We start from the raw sequence: 12179 nt of genomic DNA, 5'->3' as shown, positions 1-12179 counted from the left end.
AAGCTCCGGGCAAAACGTACATTCCAAGAGTACCTTCAAGTTTGACGCTTAAGGTTGCGCATGAGCTATCAGTTCGCTTCAGTTTCTTCGCCAGACTTGCCTTATAATCACGTGACAACTCTATCCACGCTTATATTCATCAATTCCTACTTGACGACGGAAATCGTACACACGTCAAACTCGTTTTCAGCGGATTTTCAGCGGACGATTCTTAACAAACGATCAGGCTAGTTTCCTACATATGAGAACACATATTTGTGGTTCATAATAATAGCTGTTATAGGTAAAGTTACATGAATTAGTTTGTTATGGCTTGGAAATTCTAGAAGTAATAACAACTAGTCCAAGTACGAAGAGTAACCATTAAAAACTTTGCGCATTACAAGTTTCTTAATTACGTAAACGTCGTAAAATCGTAAATAGTTTGTCAAAAAGAAACTCAACGTCCATGAGTATTCAATGTAGAATTTCGCAGTTGGAATTCGAAACATTTTCAATATGCGAGAGACAGCGTTACAAGCAAAAAGCGCGCTGTGCAAAAGTAGGGCATTAAAAACACTTCGTGAGCGCGCATGAGGCGAGGGAATGTAAGAACCCATTCGACAAGTGAAAAACTATAAGCCGTCGCGTGCGCGCGTAAAATAGTGAGAGGCAGATGGGTCGTAGGGCCGAAGAAGATGCCGGATTGTCAATTTGTCAGCGGATCACTTTTTTCTTCTTCTTCTTCTTCTTCTTCTTCTTCTTCTGCCTCTTCTTTATATAAAGAATCACAGCGGTGAGGGAAATAATGACAAATTTTTATCGCGTTCGCGTGCACTAGCTCGAGATGAGCTGTAAATTTTATCTTGCCGCGCACGCCCGGCGCCCGCGCGGAAAGTTGTGTTCCTACACACCATGCTCATGCTAGGGGGCAGAGGAATCCTTGGGGGGCGCAGGAACCTATGAGAAATAAAGACAGGCATTTCGTTCGCAGAGGGAGCTCTAATAAAGCACGCTCCGATGAAATTTGAAATTTGAAAAATTTACAACCCTCTTTTTCGATTCGACGACGTGTGCAAAATCAATTATTGGTTCATTGTAATCATGTTCCGCACAAATTTATATTGCAGAAGCTATCGTAAATATTGCTGTATCAATATTCTTCATCTTATGGTAATAGGTATTTTTGTTTGTACTGTCATTGATAGTGATATTGAGTAATAAAAGCTTGATGCACGTAAAGATTCTGAAGAATTTAACGATTAAAAATGAAGTAATTCAACGTAAGAATTACAAACGAAATAACAACAATCAAATCATAAGAATCGAATGCGCCTTTTTACTCGTGCCAACTAAAGTAGCATTATATCTTCCCCCATAAAGGTGTACAACCTGTGATATTTTCATCTATAGATAAATCCAAAATCATTCATATGGGGTAACTTAGTACTACTATCATTAAAAAATTGTTTTAAACCCATCTCTCTTTTAAAAATATCTCATCTCAAAATACTAGAGCCTGCTCAGTGCTCGGATTGTCAATGTGGACAAATTCAAGCCGTGTGAGTAATGGTAAAGCGAGAGTATGGAATAACATACAACGGACACCCCCAGCGTGTCGACTGTCGGAATTTATCGATCACGCTGCGAAGCGGATACGCGGGTTTTTTAAAAATGGTCAACATCTCGGCGTGCGAAAATCGGCTGGCCGGAAAGAGTCAGCCCGATCCGAGTATAGCTGCTCTCCGAGGGTGTTCAGCTGACTACCATCACGGGAACAGCGCTCGCAAGCCGCTGCAATCTCGCGCTGATACGAAACCCGAGAGCAGATCCAAGCAGTACACTTAGGATCAACCGGAAGATTATCGTTTTTAACACTAGTGCTCTGCACTCGGAGATGGGGTGTGTCGCTCGTCAGACGCGTGAGCTATTCTTGTGCAATTCAGCCACCAAGCGGTTTTACGAGGAATATTTCATTAACAATTTTATGGTTTTATAATAATTCTGAATGCTCACGCTATGTTAACAAATGCTGTGAGAATATCTATCAAACTGACGTGCTAGATATTGCATAAAACATTATATTTATTGATCATTCCATTGTTAAATCTCGCCTTGTTCTTGCATTAGAGGTGATAGAAACACTTAATCAATGACATAGGCCAGATAAATGTGCAGTTTGAGAAGAAAACAATTATTGAAAAAACATTTTTTTCCACTACTGGCAATGCTAATGTTGTGATATCAATAGAAAACATGAAACCTATAAAATACAGCCAAGTCGAAAGAAAACAAGCTCAACTTGTGAAAACTGTCTCAGTCCCTTCGAACGTATAAGAGGAAAAGGGGAAACCAACGATGAGATGCTGGGCAAACATCGTGAGCCACTCGACGACTCGAGTGCAAAGGACCAAAGAGACTAAAAGAATCAAGGATAAAAGAGAACAGCAGGAGGACTTATTCACAGAGCTTTATGGTCACTGAAGATGTGATTTCGTCTTTTAACTGCAATCGATTGTACTCCAAAATTATTTTCTCGTCTTTTTTCTTTATTTGTTTTTTTTCCCACCGAGTGAGCCAGTCAATCACTTCTTTTGGTTGAGTAGTAATTTTATTGATATACATATTTATAATAATTGTAGAATTTGTTAATTGCTTCGTAAATATAATCAGGATGAGCTTTTTTTTTAAGTACGTACAAGTTTTTCAATTCACCGAATGTGCACAAAGCTGCAGAAAGCAACGAACATGTACTTGCACCGTATATGAAATGCAATATAGCCTATAATTAAGGTTTCATGCCAAACTGCATATTTTTAGCACGAAGCTAAAGTGAGCTCCGGTAATAGAGTGCAAACATGCCGCAACTCCGCGCGAGACAAAGAGCACGCAAGTTTGGTGAAAGCTATTAAAATAATTTATTCAGTAAACGACTACGTTATCACAAGTAAACCTTTATACGCCACGACAGCGGCGTGCGATGTCGAAAAACAAACCATAATTAAGTACTTTCCGTTATTAGGGTGGAGCTAGCATCGAGCTTTTTGAAGGCTTTTATGCGAAACCTATTTTGGCTGCTGGGTCGTCACGCCCGCCCGCGCAACACACATTGTCGACAGTAAACTCCTTTTATCTTGTTTCCAAACTCCACGGCACACGTAATGACTTAATGGCACTCTTTGAACCGGCGGCAATAACTTCTTTCTAAGCTGATTTGCCGTCGAACGGTGTGAAAAAAAGCTTCAACTTTCCTGATTTTTTTTTTCTTTCTCTTGCCTCGCATAAAATTATACAAATATACTTCGCGTGTAATGAAGTTTGGACTTTGCACCAATTCATAAAACTTATCCTTTTTACGAGGCGTTTCTTTAACTTCTTGGCGCAGATCGTCGTGCACTTTTATAGATACGCATTTTCAAAAGGAGGCTTTCACGTAGGTCCCTTTCATAGGTAGAAATCCGCTTTACAGCCCAAAATTCTTCTTTTAATTTTTCCAATTATTTTCTTGCTCTCTCTTTCTCTCTCTCCCTCAAGCGAAATACCTCCATGACTCCGCTTTTGCCATTTCTACACTCTGACCAATATCAGATAGCTGCAAAAGCTATTCAACGATTTCCAAGTCGTACCTTGACACAAACCTATGAGCAGTAAGAATCACGAAGGGGCAGGAAGGAAAAAGAGAGAATCTGGTGTAAGCTTGGTGCGGTCGGCGAGTGGTCCGATGATGGCTTGCGATGACGCGCCTGGGAATTATGGACGCCATTACGAGCGAGAAAGATTAGAGCTCCTAGTAATATTTTTGTTATATCCCGTTTCGCACTTACATCTGGCTCTCTCTCCCTCTCTCCCTCCGTCTCTCTCTCTTTCTCTTTCTCTTTTCGTTCCCGCAGGCGTCCAGTCGTTACTTTCATTGATCCTCGCTTTCTCGCGCACGCTTTTTTCCTCATCCTCTTTTTCTTCATACAAGTCAAAATTGGTCTTGGAGTGGGACGCGCGTCCGCTATCTCCTGTCCCACTAAATTCATATCTTCAACGGCATTATTTGCGCTCGGTAATAGACAAGAATCCCATTACATTTGCTATAATTTGCCACTCTTTCTTTTTCACTCTCCGTAAAGCAAGTTCAATGATCGTCTGCGTATACCTGATCCATGCTGCAACGGATATAAGATATTTGTCGATCTAAGGAGTTATCGTACGAAAATTAAACACATCAATTGGGTCGAATCGTAATATTTGCCTTGTCGAAAATATCGCGTTAAATTTCTTCGAGCTACGTTGGTAAGAACAATTTTGAAAAAGACAAGCGAACTCCTCGAACTAGTTTGTCGGTACGCAAATTCTTGCTCGGCCAAGAACAATTTTACCTCGTGATAGATGCGAATCCAGAATTTTTCATTAAAAACAAAAAAGTGCTCTGATTCAAGAGAGTATAGATAAAGTGAGAAAAAAGCTGAGAGATACGAGGAAAAAGAATCGACTAATCTAGAGCGTGATAGCAGTCTCTCTCTCTCTCGCTCTGGGTGTTGCTGGACCACGCTAGTATTCCGCTTCATGGCAATGTCAGTTTAGCCCTTGTTTCGCAATACCGCCCGTTGAGGGCGCGATGCCCGCTGCGAAACTAACAACTGTCGGTGCTATTAATTTTCTCGGTTATGCGTTTCACTTTTTCCCTCAGGCTCACGCTATTGCCGCCGCCGCCGCCGCCGCCGTTGCTCATCTGGCCACCGTCCGTTTTAGACGTGCTTCCTGCAAACACTCCATTGTATCATGTGCGTTTTTATCTCTTTTGATTTTTTTCAACGAGTTATTTTACTGTGTTGTCAAGACCAAATTGATACACACGCTCACAATTGTTTTGCTATCTTTTCCAAGTTGTTTATAGGTAATAGCGTTTTGATTAAAAATTGGATCAACATAAGTTATTTATGGTTTTTATCGACGTGTCTTTGCCAATAAAATCTATTAGCAATAAAGAAGGAGAAGAGAAAGAGAGTTTTGAAGATACAAACAGAGGACTCGACCTATAGAAAATAAAAGGAGAGTTTCACGGAAAAGTTTGCTATCCACTTTAGTACTTAGACTTTACTAAGAATTTCTTTCTTCACGTTTGTTCATTTGTACGCTTTCTCGTGTTCCTCTGTTACTTATTTTTACATTTCCCGTAATTTACGTATTATATTGTTTTATTTTGAAATTCTCTTCTCTTTTAGTAAATGCACTCGACGTCTTCGATTTGATGTTTTATATGGATTTCATTAGTCCTGACCTCAAAACATAAACGATGTATACAATCTCTGCATAACTGACTAAGCCTATTTTATACCACTCGAATATAAAACATGAAAGCTAAAATACATCGTAGCTTACCTTAATCAGAAGATTTATGAATCTTTTATGAGAGCGCATAAACAATGCGAATCGACAGTAGACTACAGCGGTAGATCAAAGAAATTGAGTGCCGCAAGTAAATATGAAAAGTAATTCAATATTTGCACGTGGAATTATTTCATCTTCACCAATCATAATTTCATAGAGGCAGTGGCACAAATATCCCGCAAAGCGCGAGCACCGAATGAAATTTCAATCGCAGGTCTGCGCGGCCGCGCGTCTCAGTCTATCTCCTCTCTCTCTCTCTCTCTCTCTCTCTCTTTCTCGTAGACTTCGCCAAAGAAAAGCTCCTCTCGCTCTTTGCGTAATAAGCTCACTACACGAGATATTGATTATGGGTGAAAGGAAAGGGGGAGGATCGGCTGCAGGCATCGTTACTTAGCATTTTTATTAGATTCACATTCTGACTTTGTGTGTGTACGTGTATGCCTCTTGTATAGAGCTCTACGTGAGTCGCCTCGTTTATTTTTCCGACTCTCGTTCGCGCTGTCTCTCTCTCTCTCTCGGGTTTTTGCATAACCACGTTAAGACGATGGCGCAGCGTATTGCATCCAAATTCCTGCTAAAGGGACATCCCTTCAGGCGTCGTCTATCTCTCTCTCTTTTCTTTCTATTTTTACCTTACCGTCGCTACAGCGAGTTCAAATAAGCGACAAAAATTTACGCGTTATCGAGTTAGAGACGCAGCAGCTAGCTACCTGCCGAGTCCTTTCTCCCGCGAGAGATCGATACGGATCTGGCGCGACGCCCCCGCCGATGCGACATTGTGCTAAACAAGAGTCGTCTCCTCTTACTCCCGCACGACACGGTCTCTCTGTTTATCCTTTTGAGAATCAATTTAGAGCGAAACATTCGATAATGTTTTATGCATTATTTTCCAATTCCTCTTACTTCTCGAAGGGAGATGAAGGGAGGGGGGCCGAGTGGATCAATTTAATAGCAACTTGCGACAAAATACACAGTCAGAATCATTTAATGCCGAGTCAACATAATTTTTCAAATTATACTTATTAGAATACTTAAAAGAACGCTGCCAACTGCATCGGTGAAGTGCTTCTTTGAAGAGCGAAGAAAATTATGATTTCTTTTCGTAGTTTAACTACCAGATCGTCACAGTGGTTCAAAAAAACATTTAATATAATTTTCAATCATAAACTAATTACGTCTGTTATGCATATATGCCATTTACATAGTTTTCAAATCATTTTCCATAACGGTATTTAAAAAAAATCTTCAAATTTTAATTTTAGTAATTCATAGAAGAATTGATATTATTCAAATATTTTTGTGTATTATATTTTAATTTATTATTCCCATTTGTAAATAAATTCAATCTTTCCTCAAAAAACTGCATACATTGAAAAAATAATCATTTAATATCGAAAAAATTAGCAATTTATATAAACGTCAATCAAATCCATTATAGCACTTCTCTTGTTTCAAAGTTACATATGTTTTAAAAATTTTGAATATAAATGGCAATAAATATGATGCCGGAAAACATATAAACCAATTACATGATCGATACGCTGTTTGAACGAATTGAAATTCACTCATTATACCCTTTCACTTATTATTTACCCCTCTCACGCTTTAAAATAATTATAATTATTTTATTATTCACGCTTTAAAATAATGATAATAAAAATAAAAAGAATAATAATTAAATATACATATTTTTTATTCTGCACTTCACTTCTTTATATGAATGGTCAGAACATCAAAGTAAGTGTTTGAGAGAGAGAGAGAGAGAGAGAGAGAGAGAGAGAGAGAGAGAGAGAGAGAGAGAAGAGAGAGATAAAGAGTACAGTGCAAAGTGAGGAAAACAGAGAGAGAACTATTTAAGTGTAGTCAAACTAGCAAAGGATAGAGAGAGGCGCCGTAAATATACACGTATACGTGAACGAGCGAGAGTGTACATGGCACGCGAGTTCGAACAAGCGAAGGAGCGAGAGAGAAAGAGAGAGGGGGACCTCTTTCGCGTGTCCGGCATTTTGCTGACGGACTTGTAGCAGCATGCACGTACTTCACTACAGCCGAGAGACATTGTTCGTGTCAGCTGGCTCTGGCGAATTGCGGGCCACTATTCCATTCATTTTTCGTTATCATAATAGCTATTGACGTGCCGGTTTCTCGTGCAGCGACCGACTGTGTGCGAACAAGACTGCGCGATTGTGAAAAGACAAGCGGGGGGACATTAAGCCGCACGCCCACCCCCGCTACACGGCGCAATTTTGAAACCAACGGGTACTATATCGTTACGAGCGTACAGCGACCTTCGTCGGGGGTGAAATTATATTCAAGGGCTGTTGATCTGTGTTTACGGTGAGTACCTGCTCGATGCTTTACTTCGTTCTCTGTCGCCTGGCTTTGCTTTATCACTCTCTCACTTTGCGCTACGCTTAAATTGTACTTAACCGATAATTGTACAAACGTGCTTTTCTTCATACTTTCATTCGTTTTTTTTTTCTTATTTATTTAACGCGCCCGATTCCTCTCCTACGCTCGACATTCGTTCGATACAAGCATGTTCGCGATTTTAGCTTCTATTATCCATAACACTTTTCGCGGATCTCGAGGATTAACAGCCTTCGTCAAAGTTAAACTCTGCTACCAGGCCAGGTTCCGGACAGACCACGACGAGACCGGCTTCTTACTACCTTTGCGGATCTCTCTTCCTCTAGCTGCCAACGTGTTTATACCGATTTGCCTTGACAATATTGATTTATGAATCTAACCAACGCACAAATTCTTAAAAACATCGTTCATTCGGTTATGCGTTTCGAAATTGTGAAAATTTTCGAAGATAATGGACCCATCAAATCAAACTAATAGCAACGAATTACGATAACAATTAGTGAACTGTATAAATTCCTTCATGAAAAAGAATATACATTGATTTGACACAGAGTATAAAAGATAATATACAAATAAAACTGAGGATAAATTCCGAGCAACGACGATTGGGAAAATCGGCAGATACGCCGAGCGTAAAGACGTAAGGTAGGCATCATTATAGCGTTGCGAGATGGCGACAAATTACTGTAAACAGCTGTTTGTGCGAATGTATGTATGCATGTGGGGGATACGAGTGTGGGCAAGTGTGTGCGAAGGAAAGCTCCTCGAGCCAAAGTTCAACTGCAGCCAGATTTCGATTACTAATGAAGCGCTCTCGCCGGTCATTTATGCGTGCGCAGGTGCATTCCTTGTAGCCTTTCTATTGCCAGAACAGTTTCGGGACTTTTTTCAAGGCTGTCCTATCACGGAGGAGGAAGCTCCTGCCTTGGGGGTATACGCGAGAAGGGTGGCAGCCAGAGAGGTTAAAACTGAGGCCGTTATGGTGCTCAAACGGCCGGATAAAGAGCGTTGCAGATGTGAGAAAAAGAACATTTGAGAGGCCCAGAAAGGAAACCACCCTCCCCGCTAGTGGGGGTAACAGTAGAAAGGAGTGATACACTTTGAGCTAAGGGTGAGAGGATTGCAGCGGCAGATTGTTCCGAATGCTAGAACGACAAGCGGCTCGTTGTGAAAGAAAAAAAAGCATCTCGTATCTTTTTCCGACACTTGTGAGTTTTTGGCTAATAAATATCTTTTTTTCACCGACATATTTTTAGATCAACATCTCCCCCAACACCGCTATAGTAAACGACATTAAATATGCGAAACAACATTTGAAAGATAACAGAAATATCTTTATTACAAAAGTCAGCAAGGTTAATACTAACATTGCTATTGATAGAGACATTTATAATGGCAAAGTAAGTTTTTCCTGTATCATCCAATAATACTACCAAACCATTGACAAAAATCTACGTGGTTTAAAAATTTGACGAGAATGTGGATTGTGGCGGGAGCATGTCTAATTTCAACTTTGATATTCTAAAATTTAACAATAATAACACTGTATTATCTCGTGCTTACGATCTTATAAAAATACACCAAAAAATTTTACCTATCAGAATTATAGTTTTAACAGACAATTCGTCTACACATAGATTGAACAAAGTTATTTCGAATTTTTTCAGCAAATAGTTACTTAAAAATTTTCCTCGATAAACGGTCATGAACTTTTAAATTCTGTCTCGATTAAACATTTTTAATAGTTATTAGTTGGTCTTTCCATGTTATTCTTATGTTCATATTAATATTGACCTTGTACTATTTGGAATTAAGAACAAATTGAAGTATTTAAATTGCCATACAAAGTTTCTCTTGTATTCAATATACTTTAAATTTAACGGTAAATTTTATAAATAAGTACTTAATGCATGAATGGGCGGATATCCTAGTCTGTGGTTTGTCGAGTTAAAACTTAAATATTTTGAAACGCATTATTTTTATAGAATTTCAATAAAATATTTGTCGTCAATTGTCAATTTCTATATATAAAATATGTTGATAATTGTATTCTTGTCGCTAAGGTTGACAAAATAGACGACTGTTTGAGGTTTTTTAACAACTTTAATGACAAGCTACAGTTCGCTATGGAAAAGGAAAAAAAAATTATTCGATTAATTATTTAAAGCACACTCTGATAAGAGAAAACAACAGCATCATCACAAACTGGTATAAAAAAAGTACATACGTTGACTGCTTCATACATTTTAATACTCATGATCCATTGTCACAAAAGAAAGCTATTGTTTATGGTTTAGTAGATAGAGTAATTAATCTGTATTAACGATTAGGATTTACTGATTATTAATGGAATAGGATTAATTAACGGTAGAACATATTTGAATTATAAGTATGCATTACAGTTGATTTGATTAATAGATACCAAACTTAATATCATAAGTATGTTTTAATTTTTATTTTTCTAAAAAATAGTAATAGTAGCAATAAGGTAATTTGAACAAGTGGTTAAAATTAAATATGATCGAAAAACGACGTTAGATGAATTTATAGATTTACTAGAAAGACTATGCATTTCAGTGATAAAATGTAGAATGACAAAATGTTTTATAAAGTATAAATTTATGAATATATTATATATTGATAAGAAAAAAATGTACAGTATACAGTAAAAAATATACACAATCAGTAAACATACGATTATAGTGTTTACAGTATATATTTAAAAAATAAATCCAATTATTTATTTACTTAAAATTTTATTTGCATCTATTCTTTAGAATAAAATTTTCAAGGATCTCCATATGAATACTGTAGTTTCGTGAATTCATTGCAATTATTGCACAGTTACCTTTGTTTTTCAACTAATGACGACATTATTTGTCTCACTTGATACTCCAATTAAATTAATTATTTGAGATTTGTCAATAAAAATAGATTTTTTGTTGGTTTTATATACTGATTTCCCTCTGCAAATGGATGATCCGTAATTGCAAACTCAATTGGACTTATTTTGACCGTTCGCGAAATACTTGACAACACCTCAATCAAAAAACTTGGATTGTAGGTTATTTGTGTCGCTCACAAAACACTAGGTATTTGTAAAAATTTAGATTATATGGGTTATTGGGTTATATGAGTTATATGAACATTTTTACATCAAAAAATTAAAGTTTCGAAAAATGCTAGTTGTCGAATAGGATTAACTGAAAAATTTAGAAATCTAAGAAAATTAAATTAGAAAAAACTTGGGTTCGGTGATAGGTTTTTTGTGTTGCTCACAAAAATCTAGGTATTCGTGAAAAGATGGGTTATTGGGTTATTGGATTATATGAAAATATATTTATTAAAAGATATTGATGTTCTACAATAATCTAATCAGACTTAACAAAGACACGATGGAAACGAATAAGAATTGCGAAGTAGTTAATAAATTTAGTTGTAATAATTATGATGTGATATACATTGGACAAACTGGTCGACAATTGGGTTTACGTATAAATGAAAACTAACTTAGTGAACAAAATTCATGCATATACGGAAAAAAGGTCTATTACTGTATATCTGGCATAATGGATAGATACCTGCCACACCGTTAAGTTTTCGGGGTTGCATTTTGACTGGCGTTCTATCAAAGTTTTGTATTGTTGCGTCCCCTCTACTACATCCCACGTATTCTTTCCTTTCCATTATTTCAATACCTATTTCAGCATAAATACCAACGAGAATCTTGGTTTCATCTCATTATGCCTGCTTGACATATTTAACATCGGTTCATACATTTGACGATTTCCTATAGAAAGAACGTTAATAGTACATGAAGTAATTAGAATTCTAATGTGAGTTATTGTTACTGCGTTCCAATTATCAATATATCAAATTTTTTAAATAATTGTGAGCAGCTTGAAATACAGCATCATCAAACTGCCTATTTTCTACTTATATCTCAACAACTACAGTAGTTTCACAACTGTTATCGATCCTACTATAAATAATGCAAAAGTATCACATAAACCTACTTAAAAGACCTTTCATTGGCAAATTTTGACGTGCGATATTTGAAAATTCTTTGTGTTACTACACATACTTTCGCCTTTCATAAAAATTGCTTTTAAATAATTAACAATATTAAAACCATTGCAACGTTATATCATAATTTTGAGTTGTAATTGACGAACAAATAATGATTGCACAACGCGGTCTTCATTAACTAAGATTTAATCTGTGAACGGTTGTATAGTGTTGCAACCAAAAGAATTGTTCTGTTCTTGCCGTATATAAGGATTGAAAAAGTCTACTTTACTCTTTATTATCTTTTTTATAAATATATATATATATATATATATATATATATATATATATATATAATATTTATATTGTAATATTTAATAATATTAAATATTTAATATTTATATATTTATCTATTTATCTATTTAAAATAATATTTAATTATA

This window comes from Phymastichus coffea, unplaced genomic scaffold, assembly GCF_024137745.1.
Source record: "Phymastichus coffea isolate CEN01 unplaced genomic scaffold, Cenicafe_Pcof_1.1 PCOF00187, whole genome shotgun sequence".
NCBI classification, from domain to species: domain Eukaryota; kingdom Metazoa; phylum Arthropoda; class Insecta; order Hymenoptera; family Eulophidae; genus Phymastichus; species Phymastichus coffea.
Note: the sequence above shows the minus strand (reverse complement) of the source record.